Source organism: Bombina bombina, chromosome 5, assembly GCF_027579735.1.
Source record: "Bombina bombina isolate aBomBom1 chromosome 5, aBomBom1.pri, whole genome shotgun sequence".
NCBI classification, from domain to species: domain Eukaryota; kingdom Metazoa; phylum Chordata; class Amphibia; order Anura; family Bombinatoridae; genus Bombina; species Bombina bombina.
Window position 1 is genome coordinate 1,145,973,536 of NC_069503.1, and position 23,363 is coordinate 1,145,996,898.

Genomic DNA, 23,363 nt, shown 5'->3' on the forward strand with positions numbered 1-23,363 from the left:
TGTGTGTGTATGTGTCTGTGCATTATAAGGAGGGTACAGAGGGTTTGTGTATGAGTATATGTTTGTGTGTGCATGTGTGTGAGTAAGTATATGTTTGGTATACATACAGGCTAACATACAGACAGACAGTAACAAGATCACATACAAACTCATACAGGCTAACAGACAGACAGACACAGTTACAAGATCACATACAAACTCATACAGGCTAACAGACAGACAAAGTTACACAAACACATGCAAACTCATACAGGCTAACAGACAGACAGACACAGTTACACAATCACATGCAAACTCATACAGGCTAACAGACAGACAGTTACAAGATCCCATACAAGTCATACAGGGTAACAGACAGACATACACTGTTACAAGATCACATACAAACTCATACAGGCTAACAGACAGACAGACACAGTTACAAGATCACATACAAACTCATACAGTCTAACAGACAGACAGACACAGTTATAAGATCACATACAAACTCATACAGGCTAACAGACAGACACAGTTACAAGATCACATACAAACTCATACAGGCTAACAGACTGACAGACACAGTTACAAGATCACATACAAACTCATACAGGCTAACAGATAGACAGACACAGTTACAAGATCACATACAAACTCATACAGGCTAACAGACAGACAGACACAGTTACAAGATCACATACAAACTCATACAGGCTAACAGACAGACAGACACAGTTACAAGATCACATACAAACTCATACAGGCTAACAGACTGACAGACACAGTTACAAGATCACATACAAACTCATACAGGCTAACAGACAGACAGACACAGTTACAAGATCTCATACAAACTCATACAGGCTAAGAGACAGGCAGCGTAAGGACCAGCATGGGACTGTAGAAACCTAAGGGTTAAGGCTGTAGGGAGTGAGATAGGAGAAGAGGGCTGGATAGAGAAGCAAGTGCAACATTGTTTCAAGTTTGGGGAGGAGCCCCTTCCTTACCTTTAAGAAGTGCAGCTTTCAGTTTCCTGTCCCGCTTTCTCCGGGTAGCCTGAAGCAGAGACGTTTCTTCTATCTTCAAACTACTAGGCCTCATCCTTCAAGTCACCATGCACCGTTCCAGGTGATCAGTCCTGCCTCCAGTTCGTTTCCAGGAGCAGCAGTTTGCATCACCTACAAGGAAAAAACAGATAAGTAATGTGGAGTGTAAGGATGACAATGAAGATGTAGTTCCACCCAGTCAGCTCACTGTTAGGCACACGGTACAGGCTGTGATCTATGTACAACCCCCTTCTATGGCTGATACAACTTTGCTAACTTAAGTCCCTGAATCCCCAGTGCAGCATGAGGTGTCTGATAGTGAGCCCTTATTAAGTCACCTACCACTGGAAGTTTTGAAGCCTTCTGTAGTTGGTCCAGGCATAGGGCCTAATGCTGATCATGTGCTTGGGGCTGCATTAGGGCCTCGTGCTGGCACTGCAATAATTGAGAGGCGCCTTATGGGACAGTATCGTGGTATCACAGTAGGTACAGGATACAGCATACAGCACACAAGAGGTCAGGGTACTCACAAAAATGATGGCATAAACGTATGCCAGACTAGACAGGACGGAACCTTAGTCGTCCGCCAGACGGTCCAATGGGAGAATAGCTCCAGCACTCCAAGGTCCAATCCGCAGCAGCGGGAAGTCACAGCATCAGAGGCCCACAGCGTTTGTGATAGGACTAGTGGCTAAGAGCCCTTAGTGTGAACGGCAGGATACCGGACCAACCAAATGACGATAAGGAGAGAGCGGGGGTATCGTAAAAGCAGTTTTATTTCAAATTCGTTAAAAACTGTTTAAAACACTGGTATATAGTAAATAGAAACAGCAACGCGTTTCTCGACCTTCCGGTCGTTTCATCAGGCTGATATTAAATTTGAAAACCCCGCTCTATTTAACATGATAATCGTCCAATCACAGACCGGTCTGTTGTCCACACCCATCATGGGGCCAATCATGAATTGTGATTGGCGTCTATAATGACAGTTGCACCTGCTCTATAGTAAGAGATGAGGAATGTGGAAAAACACTGCCGACTGTGATATGTATACATGGTAATCTAAAATTACATACAAGACAACTGAAAATAAGCATAATATCAAAGTCCCATACAGTTCATATATAGTTCATATAATAACATCAAGTAGTGCCTAAATTAATAGTTAATACTGACATCATATTTAAAGTTTTGACTAGAGCCATATGATTCAGACGCAAACAGGGCTGTGTCTGTACTTCTCATGTACGCAGAACGGAAGTCTACAGTAACAAGAGAGTAAACCATTCTACTGACTATATGTAAGGATATAATATAATTCATAAGACGAGCAGAGACAGTGCTGCTAAACAAGCTGTAAGCTTATAATAATCACAGTAATTCCTCAGCCGTGCGGCGTAAGTAAAAATAAATTAATATCCATGAACATGTTGATGGTGTGATTGCCTACACATATTTTAAGGGAACCATGTGTTCTGACAGATAGATATCAGTGTGTATTTTTATGTGGATCATCTTATGTCTAAATCAGGAATCAGAAGACTAACAGAAATTTCTTTCATAATAGTTAAAGAATTGTTATCTAGTTGGTCAGAGACTATAAACGTATACTCCAAAGGGACAAATAATAAATGAATAGTAACCTACAGCAAGCTCAGGCAGAGGGACTAGAGGATCAGACCTTTAAGAGAAGGCCGCCAGATCAACACATAAATTGAGACCGTGAAGATGTGCACTTTCATTGGTGATCAGCAGAAAACCTTTAGGTCTAGTATCACTCACAAATCTTATACCATTATTGGTCATGCATCTTGTGCTTCCACCTATGTAGTTTACCTACTCACCTGTGTCTGTGGGGCTCAATACGTAGGGCGTACCTGTAGACACCTTAGTACCAGATGGTCTGAACACTATCGGAATATGAAGAAGAATTACAGACTCCATAGTGTATCTAGACATTGTAATGATGTACATAGGGGAGATTTGAACTGTTATTCCGTGAATCCCATAGAATTCATTCCCAAATCCCATCTTTACAATCGTTTTTTCAGGCTCAGACAGAGGGAGACCTATTGGATCCATCTGCTGAAAACCATGCATCCAGACGGTCTCAATTTATGTGTTGATCTGGCGGCCTTCTCTTAGAGGTCTGATCCTCTAGTCCCTCTGCCTGAGCTTGCTGTAGGTTACTATTCATTTATTATTTGTCCCTTTGGAGTATACGTTTATAGTCTCTGACCAACTAGATAACAATTCTTTAACTATTATGAAAGAAATTTCTGTTAGTCTTCTGATTCCTGATTTAGACATAAGATGATCCACATAAAAATACACACTGATATCTATCTGTCAGAACACATGGTTCCCTTAAAATATGTGTAGGCAATCACACCATCAATATGTTTATGGATATTAATTTATTTTTACTTACGCCGCACGGCTGAGGAATTACTGTGATTATTATAAGCTTACAGCTTGTTCAGCAGCACTGTCTCTGCTCGTCTTATGAATTATATTATATCCTTACATATAGTCAGTAGAATGGTTTACTCTCTTGTTACTGTAGACTTCCGTTCTGCGTACATGAGAAGTACAGACACAGCCCTGTTTGCGTCTGAATCATATGGCTCTAGTCAAAACTTTAAATATGATGTCAGTATTAACTATTAATTTAGGCACTACTTGATGTTATTATATGAACTATATATGAACTGTATGGGACTTTGATATTATGCTTATTTTCAGTTGTCTTGTATGTAATTTTAGATTACCATGTATGCATATCACAGTCGGCAGTGTTTTTCCACATTCCTCATCTCTTACTATAGAGCAGGTGCAACTGTCATTATAGACGCCAATCACAATTCATGATTGGCCCCATGATGGGTGTGGACAACAGACCGGTCTGTGATTGGACGATTATCATGTTAAATAGAGCGGGGTTTTCAAATTTAATATCAGCCTGATGAAACGACCGGAAGGTCGAGAAACGCGTTGCTGTTTCTATTTACTATATACCAGTGTTTTAAACAGTTTTTAACGAATTTGAAATAAAACTGCTTTTACGATACCCCCGCTCTCTCCTTATCGTCATTTGGTTGGTCCGGTATCCTGCCGTTCACACTAAGGGCTCTTAGCCACTAGTCCTATCACAGACGCTGTGGGCCTCTGACGCTGTGACTTCCCGCTGCTGCGGATTCGACCTTGGAGTGCCGGAGCTATTCTCCCATTGGACCGTCTGGCGGACGACTAAGGTTCCGTCCTGTCTAGTCTGGCATACGTTTATGCCATCATTTTTGTGAGTACCCTGACCTCTTGTGTGCTGTATGCTGTATCCTGTACCTACTGTGATACCACGATACTGTCCCATAAGGCGCCTCTCTGTTCTCTGCTCCTACAGATATTTGTCCTCACTTCTTTCCAAGAGTGCTGCCGTTAATTCTGGTTGCTGGTTGCTGGTTGCTCCCGGTACTTTGCCCTCCTTGAGACCGGTTCGTGAATTGAGTTCCGGCCATCTTTTGTGCGCACCTCCATAGGACATATCCTTTTACTTCTTCACTGCAATAATTGCTGATAATGCACTCATTGGTGGTTCAGGGCCTAGCGTGCTCGTTAATGATCCAGGGCTTAGTGTAGTCATTGGTGGTTCAGGGCCTACTGCTCAGAATGTCATTTCACTGCCTCCGCCCCCTTTACCCACTCCTGGCCTCTTACCTGCTTCTTCGGTGGCATCCCTGTTTGCCTCTGTCCCTCCGCCGGCGGCATCCGTGGTCTCTGCCTTTCTTTCTTCTATTGCTGCTGCGATGTCTTCTTCGTCTGTGTCCTCCTCCATTCTAGTTGGTCCATGTGCTCCACCAGAAGTTGACATCACACGGCCCGCCCCTTCCGGTGACGTCACAGGAAGTCACTCGCAGCATGGTCTAATACTGACACAGTTTAGAGATCTGATACCAGGATGAATGAGGCAGTTAATAATGCCTGTGGGAATGAAATGCAGAATGTGCACACTAGGGACACTGCTTGTGTGAATGTGATGACGAATGTGAATAATGCGCCTTACGACGTTGTTGCCCCTGATATAAGAATGAATGTAGTTCCTGCTGGAACCAGTACGACCCGTAATGTGTGCATGATTAATGCTGTGCAGATGCAGGATGCTAGGTCTGTAAATAGGGTCAATGCAGGGATTTCTCAGCAGTTATCACACACCCCTGTTGTTTTGGCAAATGAGCCCGGTATATTCTCTTAATGCAAATAAAGCTATCTTTACAAGTGCAGCTACTGCCATTGCCCAAGTTTGCAATGCTCACGATTTATTTTCTCTTTTACAGGGTGTGATACAGCCACAGACACCACCCACAGCTATGGCTACGGCTTCTGATGCGTATGCCGTACCCAGCACTTCTGCAGAGACATCTCCTCCAGTGGTTCAGACTTCCTAGGTCCCAGATGCTTCTCCAGTTCAGACAGATTCGGAGCTAGCGGGGTGGGAATCATAATCTTCTACTACTGGTGAGTCACATGTCTTTATGCACGATATGCCTAACTCACATTTCTTTACACACGATGGAACTGACTCAGCTGATTCATCATTATCTGACTCTGACTCAGGGAGTGACACCTAGGATTAAAGGGTAGGGGTCAGAAAAGAATGTTTAGTATGGTGAAGAAAATGTGGCGTGAGCTTCAGTCTGGAGCTTTTAGGCAATCTGCCACAGTCCCATCTTTAGTACCCCCAGTAGCCACGCAGTCCTTTGTACCACCAGTAGCCATGCAGTTAGCCCCCGCTGATAATCTTCTACAGCGTACTCCTTTTAGCCCCTTCCTTGAACACAAGGTAGCGTTACATGGGGATTACAATCCCTTCATACATCCCGTTACTTCATGCTCATTTGAAGCCTAAGGTTATTAAAAGAATTCAGCAAGGGAAGTACGTGAATGTTTTTGAGTTATCTCCAGAAGCTTACAGGCAAAAGGAGAAGAGCTCTGATGGCACAGGCCCAAAAAGATTTAAACGTCCAGAAACATTTGAGGAATGGCTTATCTGTTTTAGGGTGTTCACTTCTTGTTATTTAGAAAAGTATCCAACCCAGAACCATGCCATATTAAAGGATACCGATTCCATTCACTAAATACAGAGGAAATACAGTGAAGGGGCCTGTAGGGAGTACGACTCAGAGTTCAGGCGTAAGATGGCTGGTAACCCAGTGCTTACATTTGATTACACAGACACCCATCTGTGGCAACGCCTGGGCCCTCAGTGTTCTCCCTCCCCGTCCATCTCTGCATCCACTCAGTCCTTTCGGACCCAGAAGGGAAAACGTAGGGGCGTTTCAGGAGAACAAGTGTGATAAGGGAGGTTCCTGTGGTTCCAGACATAATTGCAAGTTCTGTGGGGGGTTGCATCCAGGATGCGACTGCAGGAAAAGAGATAGCACCAATAATAGGCCCCAATCCAGAAGCACTACTATTCAGAAAGACTCCCTCCCCAGTAAAGGCGCACGCTCTTGAAATCTGGCTACGGGACTACACTGATCGCAAAGCTGCAGATTTATTAAGGGAGGGGTTTAATAATGGTTTTATGATCCCTGTAAATTCGGTAATCAGAGGTTCAGTTAAGCACCGGAACCTACGTTCGGTATATGAGTACCCTCATATAGTAAAGAAAATACTAGACAAAGAATTAAACATTGGTAGCATGATTGGCCCCTTCCCATTCCCGCCATTCTGAGAGATGGTTGTTTCACCATTAGGTGTAGTCCCTAAAAAGGAGGCAGGGAAATTTCGACTGATACAGCACCTTTCCTACACCAAAGGTAGCTCAGTGAATGATGCCATCTTCTGAGCTTATCTCAGTGCGCTATCAATCTTTCAACAGCGCACTGGAGCTAGTCAAGGGGGTCGGGAGGGGTGCTTTGTTAGCAAAATTAGATATAGATTATTGCCCCTACATCCTTCTGCTTTTCCACTTCTGGGATGCAAGTTTGGTGGTGGTTCCTATGTTTATCGCAGCCTGCCTATGGATTGTGCCATTTCTTGTGCTTTATTCGAAACTTTCAGTACGTTTCTGCACTGAGCTGTGGCCTGTAAGGTAGGCAGGGATTGCATAGCTCACTACCTGGACGACTTCTTGATTGTGGGTCAGAAAGGTTCAGACGGTTGCTTAGATGCAATGAATGACATGCAAGAACTCATGTCCTTTTTGGTGTTCCTCTTGCTGAGGAGAAATCTCAAGGTCCCGTTACTTGTTTAATGTTTTTGGGAATAGAATTTGATACAGAGAAAATGATTTGCAGACTCCCCCTAGACAAGATACAGGGTATGCTGGTTGCGGTTCAAGTGGCTGTTTCCTCTAAGTGCATCACCCTGAAACAATTACAGTCCCTCCTTGGCCTTTTAAACTTCGCCTGCAGGGTTATTCCTATGAGAAGGGTCTTCAGCCGCAGGTTAGAGAGTAAGCTATGTGGAAAAGTTAATCCATCAGACAAAATCTACATTTCAGGGGGTATGATAGCTGACCTAAAGGTGTGGGAAACTTTCTTGCAGCAATTCAATGGCATTCGCTTATGGCGCTCTGATTCTATCTCTAGTCAGATTTTACACTTATTCACAGATGCGGCAGGGTCCTGGGGCTACGGTGCATATTTTCAAGGGGGGTGGAGTGCAGGCCCTTGGCCCAATGATTGGAGGACTCGAGGGTTAACTAGAAATCTCACACTTCTGGAATTATTTCCTATAGTCCTGGCCATTGAGCTCTGGGGTAAACCGTTTTCAAAAAGAACTGTTGTCTTCTGGACAGATAACCTAAGTGTCCTGCATGCGATTAATGGACTTTCAGCCACATCGGCTGTAGTCGTTTGTTTGTTACTTCACTTGGTGTTACGCTGTCTGGAACTTAACATTCCGTTTAAGGCACAGCATGTCCCTGGTGTGAATAATGTAATTGTTGATGCCCTTTCCAGGTTTGATTGCGTGACCTTTAGGCGCTTTGTCCCTCACGCTGCAAGACTAGGCTTACCTTGTCCAGGTTTCCTTTGGCAGCTTCTGAACCCTGGATATCCCTGCTCTCATTAGTTCAGACGTCACTAGCCCCATCTACTTGGCGCTCTTACGTCAGGTTGTGGAAGGAATGCAACATATTTTGCCATGACCAGAGGGTGGAAGCGGCTGAAGCTTCACAAGTCACCTTATGTAATTGGCTGGTGAGTTTGTGGTCTGACGGTGCACGTCAAGGTGCCATTCAGTCTCGCCTAGCTGCTCTTGCTTTTTTCTACCGCACACTTTCCCTACCTGACCACACTAATTCCTTCTTTGTTCGCCAAGTGGTTAAGGGCTGGGGTCGTTCTCAACCACAGCAGAAAGACATTTGTGAGCCCACACATGACCTCTTGGAGCAGTTGATCTCGCTTTGGAAGCAGTGTGTTCCTCTCCCTATGAGCTCCTCTTGTTCCGCACTGCTTTTGTCCTGGCGTATTCTGCGGCTCGTCGCATAGACGAGCTGGTTTCTCCATCCAAGCAGTGTGTCGGCAAGGGTGTTCAGCTACACCATATTAAGGCCTCTCCTGATTCAATATTACTTTTCCTCCCCCGTTCAAAAACAGACCAACAAGGTAAGTTGCTGCCCGGTGGTCTTAGTAAATAAATATTTAGCTATTCGTCCCACAGTTCAAGGCCCCTTACTCATACACGAGAATGGCTCCTCATTATCCCTTTTCCAGTTTCGTAGAGTATTGGCACATGCTGCTACTCTAGAAGGATTTGATGCTTCAAAAATAGCCCTGCACTCTTTTCGGATAGGTGCAGCGACTAATGCAGCTATAGCGGGGGATTCTGTAGACTCCATTAAGCGCTTAGGCAGGTGGTTCTCCAATAAATACAGGTCTTATGTTCGGCCAATTGTTTAATGTTCCTTTCTCCAAGTTGCAGTTACTAACGTTGTTTGTTTTTTCAGGAGCATCCATAGAAGGATTTGGATCGTGAGGCACTGAGCTTCAATCCATTGCCTGTCCCTTCCCAGTGGCCAGAGCCTTGGGTTTTCCCCTGCCAAAGCGTCAGTTGGGTGATTGGGCGACAGGGGAATGTGCTGGCCTAGGCTCCCCTCCCTTTTGTCTGAGGCCCTTGTACGTTGGGGGAAACCTCATATTATCATCCTGCATTTAGGGGGTAACGATTTGGGTGCTCTTCCAGTCCTGCAACTTATTAAGATCAAGCAGGCAGACATTAGTTGGATAAGGACCCGTATTCCCAATGTTATTCTGGGTTGGTCTAATGTTATTCCAAAGCTGGAATGGAGGCACATGTCTTCCCACAGTGCAGCGTACAGGGTGAGGAAGAAGATAAATTCAACCACTGGCAGGACCGTCACAGAGCAGGGAGGTTTCGTGGTTAGACACGAGGCCTTAACAGCCAACAAGACAGAATACTATAGGAGAAAAAAGGTGCATTTACAGAATATAGCCCTAGATATATTTATCCATAATATTCAAAGGTCTCTTCTACCCTTCCTGTAAGTCAGGTCGTGGTTATTAGTGGTGGCGGCAAGTATACCATCTGTGATGCTATCTTGTGGCGGGAGGTAGTGGCCATGTTGCATGGGAGAGGGAGAACGGGGGGAGTGGTGACCAATCTAAAAGTTGGGAGGGGCGGATAGCCTCAGGTGCACATTAGGTGCCCCTCCTTCCCCTTGTGGGTGGGTCACATGATCTCGCAAACCCTCAGTAGCATCTCCCTGAGCAGAGGGGACCCACCCCTCTGCTGCAGTTTTAGTTTGGGCCGCGGACCTCCAGTAGCCCTGGGTTAGTTAGCTCTTGCTTGCCGCCATCTTAGCCTTTTCGGTTTCTAGGTTTATATTTATTGTTTAATAAAAATATTTAACCTGTGACGGTTGAAAAATGTACCCATACATAAGTGTTGTGTCTTTATTTATTATTTAAAACACAGTTATAAGTTATTATAAGTTATGGTTATATAAATATGTTAGTTTTCCCTCTCTGCTGGTAACGCCAGCAAAGGACCAGCATGGGACTGTAGCAACCTAAGGGTTAAGGCTGTAGGGAGTGAGATAGGAGAAGAGGGCTGGGTAGAGAAGCTAGTGCAATATTGTTGCAAGTTTGGGGAGGAGCCCCTTCCTGACCTTTAAGAAGTGCAGCTTTCAGTTTCCTGTCCCTCTTTCTCCTGGTAGCCTGAAGCAGAGACGTTTCCCCTCCCTCCCTCCCTTGTTACGGCGGCTCACAAATTACATCTGATAGAGGCCAATGGCATAGTTATGATTAGTCAATCTAAGCTCAGTAAGACCATAGCAGTAATTTATGCTTCTCCCCAATTCTGTTTACTCGGTTCGAGCGGCCGGGTATCAGTTACCCTCCTAGGGGGAGAACCTTTTCACCCTGACTGTGGGAGGTAGCGGCCCTGTTGCATGGGAGAGGGTGAACGGGGGGAGTGGTGACCAATATAAAAGTTGGGAGGGGCGGATAGCCTCAGGTGCACATGAGGTGCCCCTCCTTCCCCTTGTGGGTGGGTCACATGATCTCGCAAACCCTCAGTAGCCTCTCCCTGAGCAGAGGGGACCTACCCCTTTGCTGCAGTTTCAGTTTGGGCCGCGGACCTCCAGTAGCCCTGGGTTAGTAAGCTCTTGCTTGCCGTCATCTTAGCCTTGTCGGTTTCTAGGTTTATATTTATTGTTTAATAAAAAAAATTAACGGCTGAAAAATTTACCTATACGTAAGTGTTGTTTCTTTATTTATTATTTAAAACACAGTTATAAGTTATTATAAGTTATGGTTATATAGATATGTTAGTTTTCCCTCTATGCTGGTAACGAGTGGTAAGCCTTTAATCCCTTAAGACACAGGGCACAGTAACAAGATCACATACAAACTCATACAGGCTAGCAGACAGACAGACACAGTTACAAGATCACATACAAACTCATACAGACTAGCAGACAGACAGACAGACACAGTTACAAGATCACATACAAATTCATACAGGCTAACAGACAGACAGACACAGTTACAAGATCACGTACAAACTCATACAGGCTGACAGACAGACACAGTTACAAGATCACATACAAACTCATACAGGCTAACATACAGACTGACACAGTTACAAGATCACATACAAACTCTTACAGGCTAACAGACAGACAGAGAGACACAGTTACAAGATCACATACAAACTCATACAGGCTAAAAGACAGACAGACAGACAGACACAGTTACAAGATCACATACAAACTCATACAGGCTAACAGACAAACAGACATAGTTACAAGATCACATACAAACTCTTACAGGCTAACAGACAGTCAGAGAGACACAGTTACAAGATCACATACAAACTCATACAGGCTAACAGACAGACAGACACAGTTTCAAGATCACATACAAACTCATACAGGCTGACAGACAGACAGACACAATTATAAGATCGCATACAAACTCATACAGGCTAACAGATAGACAGACACAGTTACAAGATCACATACAAACTCATACAGGCTGACAGACAGACAGACACAATTATAAGATCACATACAAACTCATACAGGATAACAGACAGACAGACACAGTTACAAGATCACATACAAACTCATACAGGCTAACAGACAGACTGACACAGTTACAAGATCACATACAAACTCATACAGGCTAACAGACAGACACAGTTGCAAGATCACATACAAACTCATACAGGGTAACAGACAGACACAGTTATAAGATCACATACAAACTCATACAGGCTAACAGACAGACACAGTTACACGATCACATACAAACTCATACAGGCTAACAGACAGACAGACAGAGTTACAAGATCACATACACACTCATACAGGCTAACAGACAGACAGAAACAGTTACAAGATCACATACAAACTCATACCGGCTAACAGACAGACAGACACAGTTACCAGATCACATACAAACTAATACAGGCTAACAGACAGACAGACACAGTTACAAGATCACATACAAACTCTTACAGGCTAACAGATAGACAGACACAGTTACAAGATCACATACAAACTCATACAGGCTAGCAGACAGACAGACACAGTTACAAGATTACATACAAACTCATACAGGCTAACAGACAGACACAGTTACACAATCACATACAAACTCATTCAGGCTAACAGATAGACAGACACAGTTACAAGATCACATACAAACTTAGTCAGGCTAACAGACAGACAGACACAGTTACAAAAACATAATTTATGTAAGAACTTACCTGATAAATTCATTTCTATCATATTAGCAAGAGTCCATGAGCTAGTGACGTATGGGATATACATTCCTACCAGGAGGGGCAAAGTTTCCCAAACCTTAAAATGCCTATAAATACACCCCTCACCACACCCACAATTCAGTTTAACGAATAGCCAAGAAGTGGGATGATAAGAAAGGAGAGAAAGCATCAAAAAATAAGGAATTGGAATAATTGTGCTTTATACAAAAAAATCATAACCACCACAAAAAGGGTGGGCCTCATGGACTCTTGCTAATATGAAAGAAATGAATTTATCAGGTAAGTTCTTACATAAATTATGTTTTCTTTCATGTAATTAGCAAGAGTCCATGAGCTAGTGACGTATGGGATAGCAGATACCCAAGATGTGGAACTTCCACGCAAGAGTCACTAGAGAGGGAGGGATAAAATAAAGACAGCCAATTCCGCTGAAAAATTAATCCACTACCCAAATCAAAAGTTTCAATTTTTATAATGAAAAAAACTGAAGTTATAGGCAGAAGAATCAAACTGAAACAGCTGCCTGAAATATTATTCTACCAAAAACTACTTCTGAAGAAGAGAAAACATCAAAATGGTAGAATTTAGTAAAAGTACGCAAAGAAGACCAAGTCGTTGCTTTGCAAATCTGATCAACAGAAGCTTCATTCTTAAAAGTCCAGGAAGTAGAAACTGACCTAGTAGAATGAGCCGTAATCCTCTGAGGCGGGGATTAACCCAATTCCAAATAAGCAAGATGAATCAAAAAGCTTAAACCAAGATGCCAAAGAAATGGCAGAAGCCTTCTGACCTTTTCTAAAACCAGAAAAAGTAACAAATAGACTAGAAGTCTTTCTGAAATCTGAGTAGCTTCAACATAATTTCAAAACTGTTACCTCATCCAAAGAATGTAAAAATCTCTCTAAAGAATTCTTAGTATTAGGACAAAAGGAAGGGACAATAATTCCTCTACTAATGTTGTTAAAAATTCACAACTTTAGGTAAAAATTGAAAAGAAGACAGCAAAACCACCTTATCCTGATGAAAAATCAGAAAAAGGAGACTCACAAGAAAGAGCAGATAATTCAAAAACTGTTCTAGCTGAAGAGATGTCTAAAAGGAACAATACTTTCCATGAAAGTAATTTAAATGTCCAAAGAAAGCACATGCTCAAACGGAAGAGCCTGTAAAGCCCTCAGAACCAAATTAAGACTCCAAGGAAGAGAAATTGGCTTAAATGACAGACTTGATACGAACCAAAGCCTGAACAAAACAACGAATAACAGAAAGTTTAGCAAATTTTTCTGTGAAAACAGCACAGAAAAAAACAGAGATTTGTCCTTGCAAGGAACTTACAGACAAAAACCCTTATCTAAACCATCCTGAAGAAACTATAAAATCCTAGGAATTCTAAAAGAATGCCAAGAGAATTTATGAGAAGAGCATCAAGAGATGTAAATCTTTCAAACTCGATAATAAATCTTACTAGACACAGATTTATGAGCCTGCAACATAGTATTAATCACTGAGTAAGAGAAATTTCTAAGACTAAGTACTAAGCGTTAAATCTCCATACCATCAAATTAATAATTTGAGTTCCTGATGGATAAAATGAATGTGCAGATATAAGGTCTGGCCTTAATGGAAGTGACCAAGATTGGCAACTGGACATCCGAACAAGAACCATATACCAAAACCTGTGTGGCCATCTGAACAATTTGAAAAAAATACATCTGGGTAAAGAGACCATTCTCCCGGATGTAAAGCTTGATTGACAGAGATAATCCGCTTCCCAATTGTCTATACCTGGGAAAAGGACCACAGAAATTAGACAGGAGCTGGATTTAGCCCAAGCAAGTATCCGAGATACTTCTTTCACAGCCTAAGGACTGAGAGTCCCACCCTGATGGTTGACATACGCCAAAGTTGTGACATTATCTGTCTGAAAAACAATAACGTCTCTTTCTTCAAAAAGAAGCCAAAACTGAAGAACTCTAAAAAATGCACGGAGTTCCAAAATATCGATTGGTAATCTCGCCTCCTGAGATTTCCAAACTCCTTGTGCTGACAGAGATCCCCAGACAGCCTCCCAACCTAAAAGACTCGCATCTGTAGTGATCATGGTCCAGGTTGAATGAACCGAAGAGACCCGTAGAACTATATGATAGTGATCTAACCACCAAATCAAAGATAGTTGAACATTGGGATTCAAAGATATAAAAAGTGATATCCTAGAATCCCTGCACCATTAATTCAGTATAAAAAACTGGAAAGGTTTCTTATGAAAATGAGCAAAGGGAATCGAATCCAATGCTGCAGCCATAGTACCTAAAACTTCCATGCATATAGCAAGTGAAGGAAATAATAGAGACTGAAGGTTCCGACAAACGGAACCCAATAAAATTGTCACTTGTCTGCTAGAGACAAAGACATTGACACAATCTATCTGGAAACCTAAAAAAGGTGACCCTTGTCCGAGGAATCAAAGAGCTTTTGATAAAAAGATCCTCTAACCATGTCTTGAAGAAACAACTAAAGTTGAATCGTATGAGATTCCACAGAACGAAAAGACTGAGCCAGTACCACGAGACCGTCCAATAAGGAAACACTGAGAACCTTGAAAAGATTCTTAGAGCTGTCGCTAGACCAGGAAAGGAAGGAAAAGCAACAAATTGGTAATGCTTGTCAAAAAAAGAGAATCTCAGAAAATGAAAATAATCTGAATGAAAACAGAAAATGAAGATATGCATCTATTGTATCTATTGTAAACAAATAATGCCATTACTGACCAAAAAGGCAGAATAGACCATATAAACTCCATTCTAAAAGATGGTATACTTATATGACAATTCAAAAAGATTTTCTATCTTTGAAATAATGAATAATTTTGAATAAAACACCCAATTCCTGTTCCTAAAAAGGAACTGGTATAAATACCCCAGAAAACTCCAGGTCTTAACAGCTCCTTGAGCCCCAATGGGTGACCAGCCGCGCTTCACAAGTACCTAATACATATAGGACTGAAACACACTTCAGGAAAGTGTGAGCCTTACTGGAATAGCTGGAATATGTTAGAGAGAGAAAAAATACTTCTCACAGACGGTTTTACTCTGAATCCTATTCTGTATCCAAATCTAAAAAAATTGCACCGAATTGAACCAAAAAATTTTATTAAAAAAGTCTTAACCTGCCCCTTACCAGCTAAGCTGGAATAAGAACTGCACCTAAATGCAAAATTGGGGAGCTGACTTTGATTTTTTAAATGGCTTAAATTGAATGAAGAAAACTTCCAATTATAAACATGTTACTTGGGGAAGAATTTAGAATTCTGTTCCTTAGTAAGAAAAAAAGCTTAATATTTAGCCTTAGAACTCAATCTTGTAGCCCAGAGTAACAGTTGAAGAATTGAATCCAATTGTGAACCAAATAATTGATTACCTTGGAAAAAAAGAAATATGGAATTTAGAAATCAAATTAGCATTCCAAGATTGAAATCATAAAGTTCTTCTAGCTGAAATAGCTAAAAACATAGATTAAACCTCATTTGCGAAAATATCAAAAAAATGACGACACAAATGAAATTATTAGCATGTAGATCAACTTAACAATGCTAAACAAATCATAATCCGATACTTGTTGCACTAAAGTATCCAACCAGAAAACTGAAGCAGTTGCACTTGCAACATCAGCCAAATAAATTACAGGTCTAAGAAAAGTACCTGAAAATAATTTTCCTTAAATAAGATACAAGTTTCTCAAGGAAAAAAATAAATACTATCTGCTATAGGAATAGTAGTATGTTAGCAAGAGTAGAGATAGTCCCATTAACTTGAGGGATCTTCCTCAAAACTTAAAACTAACTGCCGGCAAAGGATATAATTAAAAACCTTAAAGAAGGAATAAAAGAAATTCCCGGCCTATTCCATTCCCTAGAATCAAGAACTGGAAAAAAACCTCTGAAGAAACCACAGAAGGTTAATAAGCAGAATTTAAATGTTAGCTAGTCCTAATCAAAAGAACTAGTTACTTCAATATCCAAAATAATCAACACCTTTTCAACAAAAAACGAAAAGTAGATTTGTTAGTGTCAATATCTGATGAAGAATATTCTGAATGATAAAATACACCATCAGAGAAGGATAATTCAGTATGTTGTTGGTCATTTGAAACTTCATCAACTAAATGAGAAGTTTAAAAAAGACCTAAAAATTTTATTAGAAGGCGGAATAGCAGACAAAGCCTTTATACTAGAATCAGAAAAATATTCTTATAAATTCATAAATATATCTTGTACATAAGATGTAAAAAGAATAGCAATAGATAATGCATAAATACTAATGGACTCTGCATGTAAAAGTTTATCATAAAAACTTATTCCAAACCATAGCTAAATATAAACATTCATAATATTAAAATAAATGAACTTAGCTTTGGTAGGACTGATATCAGTCATCAGGAATCCCTCAGTATTTTCTGATACAGGAACAGCTTTTGAAATATCTTGCAATATGTAATAGAAAAAAAACCCAACATATAAAGCAAAATTATCAAATTCCTTAAATGACGGTTTCAGGAATGGGAAAAATTGCAAAACAAACGGGGGGCGGAGCCAGCTATAGAAGAGATAAGACGTCTACATCTCGAGCTCCTACAAAATTCATCAATTCATAGCATATAAACTATTTAATTCTTACTTTTGAACCTTTCTCCAGATTGCCTCTATCATAAGAGGGTGAGCAACTTCCATACAACTATATTTCAGGCGTTTTTAGTACCTAATCTGACTCCCAAACAGTGAAAACCTACAAGACAGCTTTATATGGCAGCGGGGATACGGAGCTATACCGCATACTATATTGGATCCTAGGCTATACAACTAGCCATGGCCGACTTCACTGAGCTGGTAAGAGAGTCGCTGCAGAAATTGACACGATGCAGAAATTTTGCGCCAAGACACGATGCCGCTCTTAGCTTTGAGAACCGTAATGCAATACATCAAACCGGGTGAGCTTGATAGCACTACAGACAGCACACTACACTCCTTTGGCAAGTTATCACCTACCGCAGCCTGTAAAAGGGTAAATCAGGCGTTATATGTTTATAGAAGGGAGCTAACACCTGTGTCTTGGCGCAAAAGCGGCAGATTAGAATCAGACATAGACTGGGAGATGGGATGTGCTGCTAATCCGCCAGAGGCCACGGAATCACAATGGAGTCTCATCGGTCAGGTAACCCTTAAACCTAAACAGGCGGTAGGAGTTGGCTAAAGCAACAGAGATCCCTGAGGTCAGGGACAGTTGAAACCGCAAGGTTTTTGAGACTAATTTTGTTTCTGAGATGGGTCTCCTTTTTCAAGATTGTGAAATCTGATTCACCCAGCTACCTTCAAAGTTAAAAAGAGACTCAAACCTAGAGTTATCAGCTAAGCCTATTCTATCTAATCTGCAGTTATTGTTCTCTGGTTAAAGTAATTAGAATGTTAATTGTAACCTATAGGTTGTTTATACCTTAATTTCTTAATGTTACTTTTTATTAGAGGTCATTTAATCTCCTAATGTAAACTGCTCATATATTTCTGTCTCATGCATAGCTGCACTATTATAAGCGTGGAATGTCAATATAGATATGGAAAATTGCTCCATTTTGTGACATATACCTAGGTCTATCTGCTGTAATGATATATGTTCGACAGGTTAGATCTGCTTTGCATGAAACGGTCCCGTAGAAATGCAGAGACGCCACATCTAATCATTTACTTTAATAGTGATTATATATCTCAAGTTAATTATGGTTATATATTTTGTGCCCTACCCATGCATAATCCTCTACAAATATATGTTAGAGAGACTTTTCACTTTAGGAAACATAATAGTTAGGGATTCTCATATCTAGACAGCCATATTTGTTCATAAAAGCCCCTAATGGAGTCTGAAACATGGCTGGGTTACATATTATGTTCATAGATGTGGATCCAAGCCATATCTTAGGCAGATGGAAATGCTGCACTATTATATTGTACTCTATTTAGTTTGACTAGACTAGACGACCTGTGCCTAAATGATTAACCCCTATAATTTCTGCCAGTATAACTGTCTTATATTTTCAGTGTTATTAACTGTATATGTTTCAATATTCTGTGTATTTAGCGTTATTAATGATTGTCAACCTACACTATCATTGAGTATGTCTCTGCTATGCTCACACTATGTTATTTGCCTTCCTCACTCTATTATGTGAATAAGTAACTTATAGATATGGACACAATGGTTACATGTAATATGCCATTACCTCCACTGTCTCTACACTTACTGGTCATATACCACATAATACATTTTTGCTTTAAACCATATATGCTAGGTTGCATTTTGGTATTACACTGCTCCCAAGAGCTGCTATGGCCCTGAATTAAGATATTTGAGGAATTCTTTTATTCCTACCTGACTAAGTCATATATAATTTAAGTATCAACCTTAGAGTTTTCCTGTAGAGCCCTTCTTGCAGTATTCTGATGCTGCCTTTTAGCGGCAACAGGCCAGCTATGGCTTACGTTTACCCAGCCCTGATATGTAGCGACAATATAGTGCATATATGACAATATCAACTCCACTGTACTGTGGCATTAGCATGGTTTTTATAAGTGTATAGCTTACATTTAGTGGATAAGTTTGTTCTGCCATTAGGACACCTTATTTGTATATCACACTTAATGCACAAGATATAACTGTTTCGTATCTTCTCAACTGTTACTAGACACCAGAATGAGAATGTTTGTTCTTATATTTACAAGACATAACTGTTTAATATCTTCTCAAATGGCATATGGAAGGTGTATTATGTATCATACTCCATTTCAGATAGTCGACACGTTTGATACGCAATGTTTGGATAAGTTTATATATTACCTGTTTCATTACTCTTTAGGTCAGTTCTGAACACCTATGTGAAGTTCTACCACTGTGACGTGAATGCATTTGTTTGTAGTCTATTTATGTAACGTTTGAGTCCCCCTGTATGTATCAGCAGTGTTACCTTTTGCCACTATTTAGCTACTCCACCTAGTGTTATGAAGTCACTTTGCCCCACTGCTTACTCCTGAGTAGACTAATTCTCTAAGGCATATTTAATTTGTCTTATATATGTAGTAATTCAGCAGCCAGACCTATGGTCTCTATGGTCGGGCTCTCCTAGGCCCACCCCAGGTACTCAGTACCCTATACCACTTATACTTACTTATATATGGCCCCGCCCTCCCACCCCTTTTCCTATACATATAGCGGTGCTTACCCGCTGAATATCCCCCTCCCCCTATATATCTCGGCCCAAGAGTGGCTGATTCTTCTGTTAGCCCTTCACAAGCTGATATTTTGGTCTTAGGTAATATTTTATTAGAATGTGGAGTTCATACACTGATATTATAAAAAGAAGTTCTATTTTATCTCGCCAAAGATATTGTCTATCTTCATAACCAGACTTGAAATGTATTTTATCTTGTTGTATGTGCATATTACTTTCTCAATAATGCCTATGTATAGACAATGTATTATTCTCTTTGTTGTAACTTCTGCCTTAGGGCGAGTCCTTGTTTAGATGATCTATGCTTTAACTTCAATAAAAAAATTATTCTCAAAAAAAAAAATTGCAAAACAAACAAGCCTCTAGCAACCAGAAGCAACAAAAAAGTGAGACTGAAATAATGTGAAAAAAACTGGCGCCAAGTATGACGCCCATATTTTTTGGCGCCAAAAATGACGCCCACATTTTTTGGCGCAAAAAAACGTCTGTAACACACATGCGTCAAAAAATGACTCAACCATGTGTAAACTTCCGGCGTCAACTATGGCGCCGGAAATGACGAAATTTTGCGCCAAAAAAGTTTGTGCCAAGAATGACGCAATAAATTGAAGCATTTTCTGCCCCCTCGAGCCTAACAGCCCGCAAGGAAAAAAGTCAATTTGAAATTTTTTGAAGGTAAGAAAAAATATTAATTCATATGCATTTTCCCAAAAATAATGAAACTGACAGTCTGAAAGAAGGAATACTGATTAACCTGAATCATGGCAAATATAAGTTTAAAAAAATATATAGAGAACTTTACATATAAAGTGCCCAACCATAGCTTTGAGTGTCATAAATAGAAATAAGATTTACTTACCCCAAGACACTCATCTACATATAGTAGATAGCCAATCCAGTACTGAAATGAGAATCAGTAGAGGTAATGGTATATAAGAGTATATTGTCGATCTGAAAAGGGAGGTAGGAGAAGAAATCTCTACGACCGATAACAGAGAACCTATTAAATAGATCCCCTAGAGGAAGACCATTGTATTCAAATAGGCAATACTCTCTTTACATCCCTCTGACATTCACTGCACTCTGAGAGGAAAACCGGGCTTCAGCCTGCTGCGAAGCGCATATCAACGTAGAATCTAGCACAAACTTACTTCACCACCTCCATGGGAGGCAAAGTTTGTAAAACTGAATTGCGGGTGTGGTGAGGGGTGTATTTATAGGCATTTTGAGGTTTGGGAAACTTTGCCCCTCCTGGTAGGAATGTATATCCCACACGTCATTAGCTCATGGACTCTTGCTAATTAGTAATTACATGAAAGAAATCACATACAAACTCATACAGGCTAACAGACAAACAGAGAGACACAGTTACAAGATTACATACAAACTCATACACGCTGACAGACAGACAGACACAGTTACAAGACCACATACAAACTCATACAGGCTAACAGATAGACAGACACAGTTACACAATCACATACAATCTCATACAGGCTAACAGACAGACACAGGTACAAGATCACATACAAACTCATGCAGGCTAACAGACAGACACAGTTACAAGATCACATACAAACTCATACAGGCTAACAGACAGACACAGGTACAAGATCCCATACAAACTCATGCAGGCTAACAGACAGACAGACAGTTACAAGATCACATACAAACTCATACAGGCTAACAGACAGACACAGGTACAAGATCACATACAAACTCATGCAGGCTAACAGACAGACAGACACAGTTACAAAATCACATACAAACTCATACAGGCTAACAGACAGACAGACACAGTTACAAAATCACATACAAACTCATACAGGCTAACAGACTGACAGACACAGTTACAAAATCACATACAAACTCATACAGGCTAACAGACAGACAGACACAGTTACAAAATCACATACAAACTCATGCAGGCTAACAGACAGACAGATACAGTTACAAGATCACATACAAACTCATACAGGCTAACAGACAGACACAGTTACAAGATCACATACAAACTCATACAGGCTAACAGACAGACAGACACAGTTACAAGATCACATACAAACTCATACAGGCTAACAGACAGACAGACACAGTTACAAGATCACATACAAACTCATACAGGCTAACAGACAGACAGACACAGTTACAAGATTACATACAAACTCATACAGGCTAACAGACAGACAGACACAGTTACAAGATTACATACAAACTCATACAGGCTAACAGACAGACTGACACAGTTACAAGATTACATACAAACTCATACAGGCTAACAGACAGACACAGTTACAAGATCACGTACAAACTCATACAGGCTAACAGACAGACACAGTTACAGTAATACAAGATCACGTACAAACTCATACAGGCTAACAGACAGACACAGTTACAAGATCACATACAAACTCATACAGGCTAAAAGACAGACACAGTTACAAGATCACATACAAACTCATACAGGCTAACAGACAGACACAGTTACAAGATCACATACAAACTCATACAGGCTAACAGACAGACACAGTTACAAGATCACATACAAACTCATACAGGCTAACAGACAGACACAGTTACAAGATCACATACAAACTCATACAGGCTAACAGACAGACAGACACAGTTACAAGATCACATACAAACTCATACAGGCTAACAGACAGACAGACACAGTTGCAAGATCACATACAAACTCATACAGGGTAACAGACAGACAGACACAGTTACAAGATCACATACAAACTCATACAGGCTAACAGACAGACACAGTTACAAGATCACATACAAACTCATACAGGCTAACAGACAGACACAGTTACAAGATCACATACAAACTCATACAGGCTAACAAACAGACACAGTTACACAATCACATACAAACTCATACAGGCTAACAGACAGACAGACACAGTTACAAGATCACATACAAGCTCATACAGGGTAACAGACAGACAGACAGACACAGTTACACAATCACATACAAGCTCATACAGGGTAACAGACAGACAGACAGACACAGTTACAAGTTAACATACAAACTCATACAGGCTAACAGACAGACACAGTTACAAGATCACATACAAACTTATACAGGCTAACAGACAGACAGACACAGTTACATGATCACATACACACTCATACAGGCTAACAGACAGACAGACACAGTTACAAGATCACATACAAACTCATACAGGCTAACAGTCAGACAGACAGACACAGTTACAAGATCACATACAAACTCATACAGGGTAACAGACAGACAGACAGACACAGTTACAAGATCATCATACAAACTCATACAGGCTAACAGACAGACAGACACAGTTACAAGATCACATACAAACTCAAACAGGCTAACAGACAGACAGACACAGTTACAAGATCACATACAAACTCATACAGGCTAACAGACAGACACAATTACAAGATCACATACAAACTCAAACAGGCTAACAGACAGACAGACACAGTTACAAGATCACATACAAACTCATACAGGCTAACAGACTGACAGACACAGTTACAAGATCACATACAAACTCAAACAGGCTAACAGACAGACAGACACAGTTACAAGATCACATACAAACTCATACAGGCTAACAGACTGACAGACACAGTTACAAGATCACATACAAACTCATACAGGCTAACAGACAGACACAGTTACAAGATCACATACAAACTCATACAGGCTAACAGACAGCCAGACACAGTTACAAGATCACATACAAACTCATACAGTCTAACAGACAGACACAGTTACAAGATCACATACAAACTCATACAGGCTAACAGACAGACACA